Genomic DNA, 17,682 nt, shown 5'->3' on the forward strand with positions numbered 1-17,682 from the left:
CTTTCCCAGCTTGGTACCTCGGTCTAGCCAATCAGTACAGGTCTTTTTCTCCCTCCTTAGTGTCTAACCTTTCATACAACTCACCATACACCTTATCCTTAGCATTCGCCACTGCTCTCTTCACCATATGTCTCTTCTTCTTGTATTCCTGTCTACTTTCTTCATATCTCTGATAATCTCACTTCTTCTTCACCAACTTCTTCCTCTGTATACCCTCCTATACTACCTTGTTCCACCACGAGGTCTCCTTGTCCTCCTTCCACTGCCTAGATGTCATACCAAGCACCTTTCTAGCTGTCTCCCTTATTACCTCTGCTATGGCTGTCCAGCTATCTGGTAAGTCTTCACTGCCACCCGGTGCCTGTCTCAACTCTTCCCTGAACTCCACCTTACAGTTAGTATTTTATTTATTTATTTATTTTATTTTACGTTTGTGTACCAGGAAAGTCTGACTGGACAAAAAAGTCAATTTTCAGCTGTGGCCTGGGGAGAAAAGCTCCACATAATACAAAAAGAGGTTAAGTATAAGTATTGCATATAATATAGATTCACATGTCTTAATACTGTGTAGACAGAAGTATTGTATAGCATAGTTAAAGGAAGATTACATAAAAATAGAGCTGTTGGTAATGGTATGTACAAACATTTTTTGATTTAGAGAATACAGAAATATATAAAGAAACATATCTATATATATATATATATATATATATATATATATATATATATATATATATATATATATATATACACGCACACATACATATATATGTGGTTCTAGTGGAAATAGTTAATTTGATGTCATGTCAATGCAATTCACGTTGAAACAGTAACATCATGTCACAAAACATTGATACCCTTCTGTGCATTCTTTGCAGTTACTCCTCAGAACATGCACTCATCAAAGCAGTGCTTTTACATGAGGGCAAGTTCCCATGCATCCTTCATATCCCCTGCTAATTATATATCCTAACTGCAAGATTGCACAATTCCCAGGGAAGGGGTGTATACCCCTTTTCTGTTTTTATTTGGATTATCCTTTATCACAAACTGTCATCCATTTATATTGTTGACCAAAGTTGGTCGACAGTAGAGAGGTTGATCTTAGTTATGATTGACCAATGTTAGAGAACCAGTATACATACTCTAGATGTATATTATACATATATACATATATATATATATATATATATATATATATATATATATATATATATATATATGGGGGGAGAGAGAGAGAGAGATGAGCTCTGAGAGAACTATAAGATGGAGCAAATGTGGAATTAGTATATATTTCCCTTTAATCACAATCAAATTCTTTCTGTTCTAAGGATCACGGTTACACATGTCAAACATACAATGGAGATCTAAAACAAATACTATGAGAAAAACATGAGCATCATGAAAGAGATATAAATGAGGTAAACATTATCAGGGGCTCTTCCCATCCAAGTCAATCACCCAAAGGATTTGGTACAGCAATGATCTTAGCTTACTTTAAGGCTTATCCAACCTTACTTCACCTCAGCAAGGAGCCCACAAATGCAGCTTGCTGTTAAAAGAATCCACATGCCTGGATTTAACAAGCCAGATTTATAGGGAACTCCAGTCTGTTCTGGGAATCTTCTGTACTCTGAAGTTTAATGCTTTGGCAGACAGATCCAGAATATTATATATATTTTAACAATTTTAATGCTATAAGGTTGCATTTCCTCTTCATATGAGGATGCCGAGTTGCTTAAGGGCAAGTTTGTTAAGTTGCTGGACCCAGTACAATTATCCTTATGGCTCAGAATCTGGATAACTGTCATTTCTTTCTCTGCTTGCACCTTCTGCAACACAATAATAAGAAGTAACTTTATTACTTCGCTACTAGAATAAAGAAAGGATAAATTAGAGTCTCGATCCCTCCACTGATTAATTGTACCTTGGTAATTGAATAGGTCCAGTTAGATATGGTTCACTTAGATCAGTGCTCTGTCCCAATAAACAGACATACAAATCTATTTTTTCCTGGTGGTTGTCTCTGTGAGTCTCTTTTCCAAATGAGCTTCACATAGTTTGGGCCTATTTTGTTTTCAGCCGGGGTGGATGGTTAGAAAAATACACAGACTACAGCTATGAGTTATTAATGAGTTACATCTTGATCCATAGTACAGGATTTGATTCTTTCCATATTTATTTTCCTTCTGTGTGGCACTGAACAAGTCACTTAACCAGTCAATGCCCCCAAGGTCACCTCTGAAAATGGACAATTCTATCCAGGTGACATACCCAGTTGACAAATAGGTACAACCGATGTACAGTAAGCATTCAGAAAAAATAAAATTTACCATAACAGTACATAAAAATGAGATGGCAATATATACAATACTACTTACAAAGTTTACAATGCGTTATTGTCTATATGCCCAAATTATCATCTTCTTGTCGGTAAATAAGAAAGGGTAACTGAGATTGAGACAATAGGAAAATGAAAACAATAGATAAAAAAGGTTATTTAAATGCTGTTTCCTTTGTTAAGTATTTGCATTTGACATAATTAAGAAGATGTAAAAAGCACAGACAGTTTGGACACAAGCCAATGGAGATAGCCTCTTGTAACATAGGCCAGGCACTGCTACAGCACAGGGCAGTCTGCTCCTGTATGTGCTACAGCAAAGGGAGTCTGCTCCTATATCTGCTACAGCACAAAACAGTCTGTTCCTGTATCTGCTACAGCACAGAACAGTCTGCTCCTGCATCTGTTACAGCATAGGACAGTCTTCTCCTGTATCTGCTACAGCAAAGAGAGTCTGCTCCTGTATCTGCTACAGCACAAAACTGTCTGTTCCTGTATCTGCTACAGCACAGAACAGTCTGCTCCTGCATCTGTTACAGCATAGGGAGTCTGCTCCTATATCTGCTACAGCACAAAACAGTCTGCTCCTGTATCTGCTACAGCACAGAACAGTCTGCTCCTGTATCTGCTACAGCATAGGACAGTCTGCTCCTGTATCTGCTACAGCAAAGGGAGTCTGCTCCTATATCTGCTACAGCACAAAACAGTCTGCTCCTGTATCTGCTACAGCACAGAACAGTCTGCTCCTGTATCTGCTACAGCACAGAACAGTCTGCTCCTGTATCTGCTACAGCACAAAACAGTCTGTTCCTGCATCTGTTACAGCATAGGACAGTCTGCTCCTGTATCTGCTACAGCACAGAACAGTCTGCTCCTGTATCTGCTACAGCAAAGGGAGTCTGCTCCTGTATCTGCTACAGCACAAAACAGTCTGCTCCTGTATCTGCTACAGCACAGAACAGTCTGCTCCTGTATCTGCTACAGCAAAGGGAGTCTGCTCCTATATCTGCTACAGCACAAAACAGTCTGCTCCTGTATCTGCTACAGCAAAGGGAGTCTGCTCCTATATCTGCTACAGCACAAAACAGTCTGCTCCTGTATCTGCTACAGCAAAGGGAGTCTGCTCCTATATCTGCTACAGCACAAAACAGTCTGCTCCTGTATCTGCTACAGCACAGAACAGTCTGCTCCTGTATCTGCTACAGCAAAGGGAGTCTGCTCCTATATCTGCTACAGCACAAAACAGTCTGCTCCTGTATCTGTTACAGCACAAAACAGTCTGCTCCTGTATCTGCTACAGCACAGAACAGTCTGCTCCTGTATCTGCTACAGCAAAGGGAGTCTGCTCCTATATCTGCTACAGCACAAAACAGTCTGCTCCTGTATCTGTTACAGCACAAAACAGTCTGCTCCTGTATCTGCTACAGCACAGAACAGTCTGCTCCTGTATCTGCTACAGCACAAAACAGTCTGCTCCTATATCTGCTACAGCACAAAACAGTCTGCTCCTGTATCTGCTACAGCACAAAACAGTCTGCTCCTGTATCTGCTACAGCACAGAACAGTCTGCTCCTGTATCTGCTACAGCAAAGGGAGTCTGCTCCTATATCTGCTACAGCACAAAACAGTCTGCTCCTGTATCTGTTACAGCATAGGACAGTCTGCTCCTGTATCTGCTACAGCACAGAACAGTCTGCTCCTGTATCTGCTACAGCAAAGGGAGTCTGCTCCTATATCTGCTACAGCACAAAACAGTCTGCTCCTGTATCTGTTACAGCACAAAACAGTCTGCTCCTGTATCTGCTACAGCACAGAACAGTCTGCTCCTGTATCTGCTACAGCAAAGGGAGTCTGCTCCTGTATCTGCTACAGCACAAAACAGTCTGCTCCTGTATGTGCTACAGCAAAGGGAGTCTGCTCCTGTATCTGCTACAGCACAAAACAGTCTGCTCCTGTATCTGCTACAGCACAGAACAGTCTGCTCCTGTATCTGCTACAGCACAGAACAGTCTGCTCCTGTATCTGCTACAGCACAAAACAGTCTGCTCTTGTATCTGCCATAGCACAGGACAATCTGCTCCTGTATGTACAAAAATGAATCAAATTAATGATTCAACTCTATTGTGTATAGGATTTCATCTACAGGCCCCCTATTCTGAACCCCCTGATAAACTGCTGCTTCCCTTGAGGTGAATGTCCTCCCATTTTTTTCTTAGGCCATGTAAGGTTCACTATAGTCCCTCTGTTCTGTGACCTGGGAATGGCCCTGTATCCCACTAGTTTCCTAGTAGGTTAGAGGTAGAAATTAGGATCAAGCCATAATTAATGCAGGGTGTTCCTTAACCACCCTACCCCCTGCTTGTGTGGTGGTGGTTATGCTGCAATCACTGTTGCCTGGGGTGAGTACATGCTTGTTGCTCTGCATGTTTAACTCCCTAGCTTGTTTGCAGTGCAACACCTTCTAAATCCATGTGCTACCTGGTGCAACTCCAGGCTCCTGAGCAGGTGCCTGACAGCAGACAGAACTGTGTCTCTCCCCTAAGATGGACAAGCTGATGATTGCTATACACCCCCCACCTTGCTGCATCAGCACCTGAACTGTTTCTTGAACTCGTATCATCTGATGCATAGTCAGGTTTTTATGCCTCTCTGTCATGGAATAGGGATGATATCTACCTGAAAATTTTGAAATAGTAAATAAAAGGTATAATGTGGTGATAAGACATACACTTTATGTACAGACATGGAAATAGAGAGGCCTTAGACAGGAGTAAGGCACTTGCATGCTGCAGCATAAGCAATTTAAATATGGGTCTATGTTCGTTCACTGACTAAAACTAACATTGAATGGCAAATACTTGAACATTAAACTTTGAACGTTAATATTACTGAAGATATTTAGCTTCGAAAATAAAATTATTGACTTGTCATAGTTGGCCTACACTGCAAACGTCCAATGATGCTGTACACCTTGTCAACCAAGGTGGCCCCCACCACCCAACTATATATATATATATATATATATATATATATATATATATATATATATATATATATATATATATATATATATATGTATATATATATACGAACTCTGAAATCGCACTACAGTGAAGAATAGGGCAAATTTATAAAAGGGTTTGTTAGCTTACCTTATACATCTACAAGGTCTACAGCATTATCGGATGTTCATGATGCTAGCCAACTATGGCCATTCAATGATTTTATTTTCGAAGATAAATGTTTTTAGTAACATTAATGTTTGAGTTTTAATGTTTGAGTATTAGCCATTCAATGCTAGTTTTATTCAAAGAATGAACATAGACCCTTTATATACATACTGGTTAGTTCACTGGTATGTAATATTATTATACAACGAAACAGCTACAGATAAATTCGTATACAACCCACTGTATCAGTAAATCCAAGAAATAACAAGAACGCTGAGCAAAAAAACCACCTTTATAGCAAAACAAAGCTTTCAGGTATTACACCCTTTCTCAATGTTTAGTACAGGTATAATTTAAAATACACATTTATATAGGAGCCATAGAGTCGCATGACATACAGCCCAAACATCATGTGAACAAGTTAAAGAGATAATACAAGCTAATGTACACATTGATATCCATGTTCAAAAATCACTCATACAAATATATATTTTTAACAATCTAAAAACATGATACAATTATAGTTTCATTTCAACTTAACACGCTGTATCTTAGTTAGTACAGGCTTAAGGGGGACAGCAGAGTTCAGACCTGGTTGATTATCCGCTGACATTCTGACAATCCATTCATATTCCTTAACCTCTAACCAATTACCCATATCCCCTCCTCTAATGGATGAACAAACAGCATCAATTACTCTAAACTTAAACCTATGACACGAACCATACATATTAATATGCTTAAATAATGCATTATTTTCACAAGCCCTTCTGATCTCAGACTTGTGCTCTATTATGCGTTCTTTCAATTTTCTAGTGGTTTTGCCAATATAGTATGAGCTACATACAGTACGAGTCGCTAAATAAACCACATTACTAGTATTGCATGTGGCCGACACATCAAACGTATATTTTTTGTGTGTTATTGGATGCACAAAAATGCTGTTGTCTACTGTTGTAGATACAATATCAATGCAACAAGTACAATTACCACAACGATAAGTACCTTTCCTCCTAAAAGTACAAGTTGAATCTAATTCAACATTAAAATCTTTGTAACATAACATACTTTTTATTGTCCTCATGTTCTTATAAGCAAACATAGGTCTATCATCTAGAACTGCCTTAACTTCATTAGATGCCATCAATACTGTCCAATATTTACTAATAATATTCTTAACTAACCTTGTTTTAGTATTATATGAAGTTAGATATCTAAGCTTCTGTTCCCTACTCTCATTAGGACGAGCACTATTCAAATGTTCATTAGTTGAAAAAAATATAGGTTTATATGTAGTAGACCTATTTGTTTCTACTGTAGTCTTAGCATCATTCAGTATCAAAGGATTGTAACCACTATCCAAAAATTCTTGATATGCCTCATCCAGCTGTTTCATAAAACAAGAATCATCCGTGTTAAGTCTACTAATCCTACCAAACTGTGCCGTAACAATACTTTTAAAAACATGTGGAGCGTGCATGCTAGAACCATGTAAATACCTCCCAGCATTGACTTCCTTTCTAAAAACATTTGTATTCATTATACCATTATCAAGATTTGTACTAACATCCGAGAAGTTTATTAAACTACTGGAAAATTCCATTTTAAATTTTAAAAAACTAGCTGTGTTATTTAAATAACACAAATATTTATGTAACTCTACTGAAGACCCCTTCCAAATCAAAAAACAATCATCAACAAATCTCTGGTAAAAACATACATTAGAATTTACAAATTCTCTACCATCAAATATATATAATTTCTCCCATTTATGCAAAACTAAGTTTGCATAAGTGTTCGCTACCGGTGTGCCCATAGCTACACCGGTAAGTTGTAGATACAACTGTTTATTAAACAAAAACACATTATTAGACAACACAGGGCCAGATTCAGGAAGGCTTACACGGAGTTCAAGAGTAGTGTAAGCCTCCGTGTAAGCCTCCTGATTCAGGAACAGCCCAAATCTCCATGTAAGAGACAGCTAACACGTCTCTTACACGGACTGGGCGTGGAAATGCTCAATACCTCATTTGCAGCTCCAAGATATGCAAATGAGGTATTTGAGCGATCCACGAAGCAGAAACCAGTCCGTGTAACGGACGTGTTAGCTGCAGAAATGTACTCAGCTGACAACTGAGTACATTTCTGCAAAATTAAAAACGGAGCTATGTCAGCTCCAAATAAAGGGTGCATATGTTTCATTAAGCATGCCAATGGCCAAATATGTGGCCATTGGCATGAAAAAGTGTTGCAAAAATAAGTTATATAACTTTTTTTTTTTTCACGGGATTTTTGTGTTTAACTGCAGTGCACACCCGCGCAAACGGGGTGCGCTACCTAAAACTGAAAACCGAAGCTTATAAGCCCACAATTGTGGGATTTATGTATTACATTGAATGTCAATGGAGGGACTTGCAGACCAAAACAATATGGCCTCCGTTTAGTGGTTGTCAAGGGGGGGAAGCTCCGTGTAAGACATGTAACTAAGCATTACTAGGCAATCCTATGTAAATGAGGGTTACAATACTGAATCACACTGCCACATAGGTAATGAGCACTTTCTGAGTAGTGTAAGAGTTAGAGAAGGGGAGGAACAGAGTAAGAGGTAGGTGACATCACGGGGAAGTATGGTAATAAATGTACCAGATTGGAGGGCAATGTAAGGTAACAGATGACAGACAGACATCAGGGAGGGAGGTGTGTCCCAACAGAACACTAGGAAAGTCAAGAAATTGAGGGTGTATGCTATCCCTACACTCAAAGTTTCTTGATATACGTGCATCTTGCAGCGCTTGGCGTGTAAGGCAGGTTCAACATGTGGGGCGTGTTGCAAACTGTTTACAACGGTTTGCGTGGGCGTGCGTGTGTAAGGCAGTGTGCGCGTTTTAGCATGAATCAGCCTAGCTAACACCGTGTAAGGATGTGTGCGCGCGTGTAACACCGTGTAAGGATGTGTGCGCGCGTTTAAGTGACTGTGTGCGTGTTTAAGCTGGTGTGCACAGTGCTCCCCCTCAGGAAACAGAGAGGAAACAGGAAACAACTAAAATCCAGGTAAACTGCCAGAGGATACTACTGGAGTTAATTGGTGGAAACAATTAGAAGCAGGCAATTACACAGGCAGACTAGAAGCCCAACCCAGCACTTAAAACACTGCAAGGAGCAGTGCAGGCTGTTTCTCACAACAGATACTGCCAGAAACTAAGCTATCAGAATTGAAAACTGAAAAAAGCTGAACTCAGAGCAGAAATGCTAGGGGCTGCCATAGCTATTATAGTCAGGCATAGGTGAATTGCTGAGGGTGGTGACTAGGGTTGCCACCTTTCCAAATGCCCAAAGTGGGACATTTGTGCCACAAACATCAGATTTTGCAGGGCAAAACATACCCACGGCCAGTACAAAGGACAGAACTTCAGTTTTTTGCCTGAATAAAAGTCTATTCTTGTAGCATTTTAATTCCTTATTCTGTTTCTTATAACATTTATGTGTTTCAGATACAGAATAACTGTTTTATGCAACTATGACATAAAATATAGAAAATAATTTTGTTCTAAAATCTCAGGACATTTGCCATTTTTTTCACAATGTTTGCAGGACACAACTGCCCAAAGAGGGACTGTCCCTCACAAAGTGGGACAGGTGGTAACCCTAGTGGTGACAATGCAGATGCTGACAGACAACCCAGAGTGAGGAGAAGGAGAAGAGTATACAGGCCCAGGGTCACCTACCATGGGTTACATGAGCTGGAGATAGTAGAGCTATAGAGTGGACAGAGAGCTCCTGCAGCAGATTGTTGAGCTGTGCAGGCCACGCCTCACACACAGAACCAACAGGGGAACCCATCCCAGTGGAAACCAAGGTATGTGTTGGCCTAAGAATACTAGCAACAGGTACCTTCCAGAGACCAACTGGCAATATGATGGGGATATCACAGGCATCAGCCTCCAGGGTACTGCACCAGTTCCTGGATGCCATGTCACCACATGTCAGTGATCATATATATGTCCCTAATGACCGTGAGGTTGTGGCCAGCAATATGCATCTCTTCCAGCAAATAGCAGGATACCCTGAGGTGCTGGGTGCAATAGACTGCACGCACATACGCATCAAAGCACCAGCCGGTGAGCGGGGTAGAGCCTACATTAACCGCAAGGAATACCCCTCCATCAACTGCCAGGTCGTGTGTGATGCCCAGGGCATAATAATGAATGTGTGTGCTGGCTGCCCTGGGAGCTACCACGATTCCCACATCTGGCATCTGACGCAGCTGTACCAATCATTTGCCAATGGGGACTTCCCACACGGACACCTAGTGGGGGATGCAGGTTATGCACTTGAGCCGTGGCTGATGACACCCATCAGAAATGCACACACACCTGAACAGGAACGCCATAATGAGGCACACGCACAAACACGTAATATCATAGAGCGTGTGTTTGGGCTGCTCAAGTCACTGTTCCGGTGTCTGGACACATCTGGTGGAGCTTTGCAGTACACACCAACTACATGTACCCAAATGATCATGATATGTGCTATGCTACATAATATGATCCTGCGGAAACAGCTGCAGCAGGACCAGCACAGGGCTGGGCCAAACATCCCCACCATTGCCAAGGCCACCACAGGCAGGGGGTGACTCAGAGGAGGAACAACCTGACCTTGTCCCAGTAGGCAGAAGGAGGTGTGCCCAGTATGCCCTCGCCTTGGCAAAGAGGCAACGCATAGCACATACACTTGGTCAGTAGGAACACTGGGACTGATACCCGCTCTGACTCACTCATACAGTAACAGGGATGCCTAACATGACACAACCTGCTTCCAAATGTACAGGGAGTGTAGTATGTGTATCCGACAGAGGTGGCCCTGCAGCACCACCTGAGGCATGAATGCCATGTGTTAAGTAATGTAATATCATGTACAATATGCACACCTGAGGACCCCAACTAACATCCATATCCACGCATATGACCCTGCGGAAACAGCTGCACGTCATACAGTGATGTACATGTGCAAAAACATGGAACAAGATACAAAATGAGGGTGACTAGCAATAAATAGCATGGATAACCACACACCCATGTTTGTACCACAACAAGAAGCAACATGGAATAGCCATGGTCAAAACCAATGGCTAAAACCGACTACTACTATATAGCCTGCTGCAGACCACTGTCCTAATAGCAGGAACTGCCCCAGGCCTATGTCCATAGGTTCATAGGTTCATACTAGGCTATCTGCCCTAGGGCATTAATAAGCCTAGCCCAAAGTTTTGTGGCTTCTGCCACCCCTGCAAGTTGATGGATAATATGCCCATTATTTTGCTGTGCCTCTGTCAAGCAGTGATACTGAGGTTATCCCTGGGGTATACATGCAATCTCCCATCCATTGGTCAAGATCTCACTTGAACAAAGCCAGTGAGGTGCTCAGCCTCACATGTACCAGGATGTTGTTCCACAGCATATGGACTCTCTGGGTGATGAATCTGTCCCTCCAGCACATCCTATTAATGTCTGTGTTGAGGTTTAGGTCTCCTGCCCTTGTAGTTCTGATGGATGTAGAGGTCTTGAGGTGAAGCATGTTCATTAATTCTGGGTTGGACATAGCCTTGTATGTCAGGCACAGGTCACCTCTGAGCAGACAGTAAGCGACTGAATACAGCTAAAATTCCTTCAGTCGGGCAGCATAAGAAATATGTTTGAGACCCTTTCACCTCCTGTCGAGGAATTTGTGGGCCCATCCAATATGAATGGGGCATTGTATGCAATCATTGGTCTGATGAGTGATGAGTACAGGGGAACAATGACCTCCCTTGATCTAGATGTGAATCACTGCATGATGAGGTGGCCAATGTAGAAGGCCTTCCAAACTACGCTGGCAATATGAGTGTCAAACAAAAGGTCACTGTCAACCTGGGTGCCCAGGTCCCTGATAACCTACGTTGTGTTTAGAGGATTGCAACCTAGATGGGAAGTAGTGGTAACCTTGTTCTTCCTGAAGGGTATGGCTATGCATTGTTTAGTGTTTAATGTAAGGCCATGGCTGTGGCACCAGTTATCTGTGTCTATGAAACCCTTCTGAAGGATGTCTGTGTCAGATGGGTTTCCAACTATGCTTCCCAGTTTGCAGTCATCTTCAAACTTTGTCAGCCATAATCCTCCTGTGTTTGCTCGTACTTCTGAAAAGTAGATACTGAACAAATGTGGGCTCAGGACTGAGCCCTGTGGGACACCACTTGTGACAGCTCTGGAGTGTGAACTGGCACCAGCAACTTTGACCCTGTGTGTTCCGTCACTTAGGCAGTTTGCAACCCATGCTGTGATGTATGGGTTCACAATTAAGCTGGTGATGTTTTCAATGATACCTGAGTGGGGTATTGTGTTGAAAGCCTTTGCCAGGTCAAGGTAGGCTGTGTGGACTGCCTTGGCCACGTCAATGGCCTGGGTGAGTGTTTTGAAAAAGTCAACCAAGTTTAAAAGGCATGATCTGCCCTTGACAAAGCCAAACTGGATTGGATCCAATGTCTGCAAGTCCCCTATGTCTTCATTTAGAATTCCCATTATGATCCTCTCCATAGCTTAGCAGAACAGGCTTGTCAAGCTGATGGGATGGTAGTTTCTGGGGTTGGTGGAGGCACCTCCTTTGTGAAGTGGGTCCACCATTGCTGTATGCCACTCCTTGGGAACATATCCTGAGATGAGGCTAAGATTAAACAGCTGCCCTAACTGCGGGTGTAATTACTCATTGAGTTCATGGAGCACACAACTGGGGAAACCATCTGGTCCCATGGATAAAGTGTTTTCTGCCTTGGATTGAGCAGTTCCCACCCCAGCAGTGGAGATGTTTGGGGGACTACAATCCTCTGGTGTACATACCCCCCCAGTTGGGGGGAGGGGAGAAATCTGCACTGAACCTGTCAGCCAGTATGTTGTCAATGTCTGTAGGTGCAGTGATATCAACATCATTCTGAACTAAGTCTGAGCATATCTGAGAGTTTCCTCCCAGGTTTCAAACATAGGTAAAAAAGGCCTCATGATTGTCCCTGGAGTCCTGAGTGGGTTTACTCTCAAAACATGCCTCGGATGATTGTATGGGGGAACCCAGTGTTTTACTCACAATGAGCAGGGGTGTCTTCCCCCCTACGGATTACGCTCCATCTTGTAGTAGCTCCTTCCTTGTGTTGTACAGCTTGTTTATGGCTAGGGTCCACCAGACTGGATGCTTGCCTGTGGTACAAAGAGTCATTATTTTTGGGATTGCCTGAACCATGCAGTCCTGGAGGTGCTGGTAGAAGGCATTTCTAAGTGATACAGTGGCTTGGGTAATGGTGTCCGCTGGCCTGGGGGCCTTGAAAGAGACCACACCAGTCCTCAGAAATGTGAAGTCGGCATTTGAGAAGGTCTTCACCATTTCTTTTCCCATCTGGGGTGTGGGTGGGATGTGGACTCCCACTGAGAGTAGTCCATGATCTGATCTCACCAATGATGGGTATACGTCTGGTGTTGAACAGTGTGACCCCATGTTCATGATGATGTGTTCTAGTATGTTGCCTCCACTTGAGGGATTGGGACCAGTTGTTCCATGGCATTTCAGTGTATGAACTCTTGGAACCTTTGTGTTAGAGTGTTGTGGCATGATTAGTGATCCCAGTCTATATGTGGATAGTTGGAATCACCCAGTAGGATGGTGTTTGGAGATACATTTATCCCCTTCAGTGTTTGCAGGATAGCTGTGTGAGGTACCTGAGTTTGAGCGGGTGGCATGTAACATGCTACAAACTGCAGAGCAGTCTTGCCTACGGTCACTGGCACCTGGATGGTCTCCGATGCATCGTGTGTTGCCACCAACCATGAGGTGAGGGTGTCCTTGATGAATATGGACACCCACCATCCTTCTTGGTGTTGTCGGGATGCTGGTGCCGGAATGCATGATATGAGGTAACACCCGATAGTGCCGGGTGCTGTCAGAAGCTGTGAACCAGGTTTCAGGCACAGCACAGACATCAATGTGCTACATACTGAGAAGGGCATAGAGTGTGTGCAGCTTGAGGTTGAGACCTTGGGCATTGAGCAGCATTAGCCTTAGTGTCTTTCCTTTACTGTGTTCTAGGGTGGTAGGTGTAGAATCTGAATCTTGCATAAAAAAGGCACAATGGGGGTGGCAAGAGCATCATTTGAAATCCGGAAGCCCAGGGGTGACAGGTGCAAGCCGTCCCTTGCAAATCACCGTGGCCTGTCCAGCATGTCATCCCAGGCAGACAGACATTGGACCCCTTAGAATGACACCATAGTCTAAGCAAAATACTACAGCTGATCATCTTGTCTCTGTTTATGTGGCATCATACTTGGTGAAGGTAGGATACTGCCGAAGGTCAGGGTCATACCTGCCTGGCCTACATAATCAGAGGGATCCTCTATGTCTCTTTCCATGTAGTCCAGGGAGGTACATCTCAGGTCGTTCACACCAGCATGGATTATGACTGGGTCAGACCTGTACTTGCAGTTTAGTGACCTGAGTGCTTGCATTATGTGGTGGATTCCAGTGCCCGATAGGCAGCTTACTGTGACCTCCTCTGTACCAGATCTGGTGAGTGGGACATCAGTGTGTCTGACTATGGAGTCACCTATGACAAGTGTGTCTGGCATTGTGTTTGGCCTTAAGGGCTGTGACTGTTTGGCACACCGACTCTGTGGTCAATGTGTTGCATGTGCTGTGCCCTGTGGAGGCAGTTGTGTGAGTGTCTGCTGTGGTGGCCACTGCCATTCTGGTAGACTTCTGATCAGAGCCTCCGAGAGTGTCTCTGTGTGTCTATGTGTATGATCTTAAGTTGTGACAGTGCCATGTGAGACTGTATTAAAGATGTGTGTGTGGTTACCTTCACCTCTCTCTGGTCTTGCTAGTCCTATGTTGAGAGAGCTCAGCCTCCACTTTGGCTATATAGTTGCATCTCTCACATGTATGTGTGTTTTATGGCAGAAGGAGAGGGTTGTCAGTGTACATGAGGCAACTGTAACAGTGCCTCAATATTCCCAGGTTCACCAGCTGAGCAGGAGAGGACACTAGCAACTGATCCCTAGACATGCTAGAAGGAATAAACAAAACAATGTTGGAATACAGGGAGATATCAAGACCCCCAAGCCACATCATACTGTTTGATTGACAATAGCTACACATACACCGGTGTTTCATAGTGTCATAGTGTACTACTAGGCTATCTGCCCTAGTGCATGTATAAGCCTAGCCATAGTGATGTGGCTATTGCCACCCCTTATAGTGGTAATAAGTGTACAGAATAGATTCTGAATATTGTGCCTCTGACTTAGTAGTGACACATTATGACCCCTTACGTAATTGAATAACATGACTGTGTCTCTGTCTAGTCTGTGCCTCCGTCTCATATGCAGTTGTCCAGATGTCTCCTGAAGAGAGTCAGTGAGGGACTCTGTCAAACATGAACTGGGATACTCTGCTAGAGTGTGAGATGCCTCTGAGTTATGACTCTGTCCCTCCAGCATGTCCTATACATGTATGTGCTGAGGTTCAAATACTCAGCTCTCATGGCTCTGGTGGATTTGGATTGCTTGCAGTGGAGCATGTCCACCAAATCCTGATTGGACATGGTCTTGTATGTCAGGCATAGGTCACCTGTAAGTATGCGGTATGACACTGAACAAAGCTGGACTTCCTCTATTCTGGAAGCATATGACATGTGTTGAAGAACCCTGATCTTCATGGTAGGTACTTTTCGGGTGCAAAGGTGCAAAAGGCAGGATCTGCCCTGTACAAAGCTGAACTAGGTGGGAACAAGGGTCCGTGGGTCAGTAATGTGTCTGTGTAAGAGCTCCATGACTCCTCCCATATCTTTGCAGACAAGGCTGGTTAAGCCTGTGTGGTGGTAGTTGCCATGGTCTGTGGAGGCATCTCCTTTGTGGAGTGGGACCACTGTTGCCGTATGCCAGTGTTCAGGTACATATCCTGTAGCAAGACTAAGGTTAAATAGCAGTTGTATATATGGGTCCAGCCCTTCTGGAGTTCACATAGCATGCAACTGGAGATACCAGCAGGTCCCATGGATGCTGTGTACTTGTCTTTGCTGAGTGTGGCTCTCACATGGACATCCAAGATGACAGTGAGGTTACATACAGCAGTGATAACTATCTTGTTTTGGGGGTGAGGGAGGGGTAAATCGCACTGAAGCTGTCCGGAATGTTGCCAATATCTGTCAGGTCACTGGAATATATGTTGTTGTGTACCAACTCTGAGCATATCCGAGGGTTCACAACCAGGTGTCTGACATAACTGAAGAAAGCAGTGTGGTTACCTTCATTGTCTTTGGTAATTTATGTCCCCAAGTTGACCTTGCATGTCTTTATGAGATAATGTAGCTTTCTACTAGTGCTGATCACAGCTGTCTTCCCTTTTGGAGATGTAGCTCTGTCTTGCATTAGTAACCCTCATCTGTCATACAGTTTGTTTATGGCTGGGGTCCACCAGACAGGACACTTTCCCTTTGTGGAGAGGGTCCTGTTTTCAGTTGTGATTGTATGGTCCATGCTGTCTGACATCTAGCTAAGGGGGGTCATTCTGGTTCTGCAGTTATCTTTCATCAGCATTAGAAATGACCACAACAGCCCCTGTGGGTGTACCTCATGCACACACATCCAGCACCTGTAAAGTCCACAACAGTACCTCACCAGGAGTATGACAGAGCTGGAACACATGTAATGTGTAGTCTGATTAAACAGAGTGCAGCTCCACACACTGCCATGCTGTCCACCCAGATGCAAGCTGTGCCTGATGTAGAAAGCCATGTCCAAGCTGGAATCAATGCACATGCTGCACCTTGTACAATCTGAATGGCAGGGAGCTATGCACATGAGGGACCTGAACCCCAGCACTGACATATATAGGACAGGCTGTACTGCATTATCCAAAACACAGAAGCCACCCCCACACATGAGTAAACTACCAGTACAGGTTGTCCATAGAGACACTGGTTGAGTCCCCTCAACAGGAATCCTAATGAGTGGATGGGAGATGGGAGGTTTACCCTGGGTATCAATGGTATGTCACAGGTAGACAGAGGCACAGTATACTAAACAAGACATATGACATGGCAAACCACGCTTACAATGTGTTGATGGACAAACACATTCTCCGACTAGCATTAGGTCAAGATACCTCTTGAACACAGCCAGCAAGGTGCTCTGCCTCAAATGGACCAGGATTGTATTCCACAGCATAGGGAGTCTCCGGTGATAACTCCATCCCTCCAACATGTCCAACATACATCCCTGCTAAGGTGTAAGTCACCTGCACTAGTGGTTCAGGTGGATCTTCTGAGTCTGAGGTGGAGCATGTCCATTAATCTCTGTTTGGACATGGCCTCGCATGTCAGGCACATGTCACCTCTAAGCAGACGGTATGTGAGTGAATAGAGTGTGAGTGTCTTCAATCTGGCAGCATATGACAGCTGTTGGGGTTCCTTGATCCTTTAGGTGGGGACAGCCAGGGTGTCTCCAATTGCTGCAGATGTTGGGTGAGATACAGCCAGAATAGGGCATTCGACTCGATCACCGGTCTGATAAGTGAAGAGTACAGGGGAACAATGACCCACTAGATCTGGATGTGAATCCCATCCTGATCAGGTGGGCAATGTAGAAGGTCTTCCTAGCCACTTTAGCAATGTGAGTCTCAGAAGAATGGCGACTGTCAACCTGGGTCCCCAGGTCCATGATAACCTCCTCTGTGCTTAGAGGATTGCCACCTATATGGTAGCTTGGGGTCACCTTGCTTTTCCTGAAGGGTATGTCTACACATGTTGTGCACTTTGACTTCAGGCCATGGCCCTGGCACCAGCTATCAGTTACTGTGAGTCCCTTCTGAAGGATATCTGTGTGTGATGCACTGTCCACTATGGTGCCCAGTGTGCAGTCATCTGCTAACATTGTCATCCAAAGTCCTCCCATGTTGGCCTGTACTACTGGGAAGTACATGACAAACAATGGGGGCCAAGGACTGAGCCCTGTGTGACACCACCTGTGACCAGCCTGGAGTCTAACATAGTGCCAGCAACTCTAACCCTGTGGGTCCCGTCCTTAAGCCAGTTTGCAACCCATCTTGTGACATATGGGTTTACATTTCAGTTGTTAGGGTTTTCCACAATACCTGAGTGGG

Source organism: Protopterus annectens, chromosome 4.part0 (genome assembly GCF_019279795.1).
Source record: "Protopterus annectens isolate FY-2018-M chromosome 4.part0, PAN1.0, whole genome shotgun sequence".
Lineage (NCBI taxonomy): Eukaryota > Metazoa > Chordata > Ceratodontiformes > Protopteridae > Protopterus > Protopterus annectens.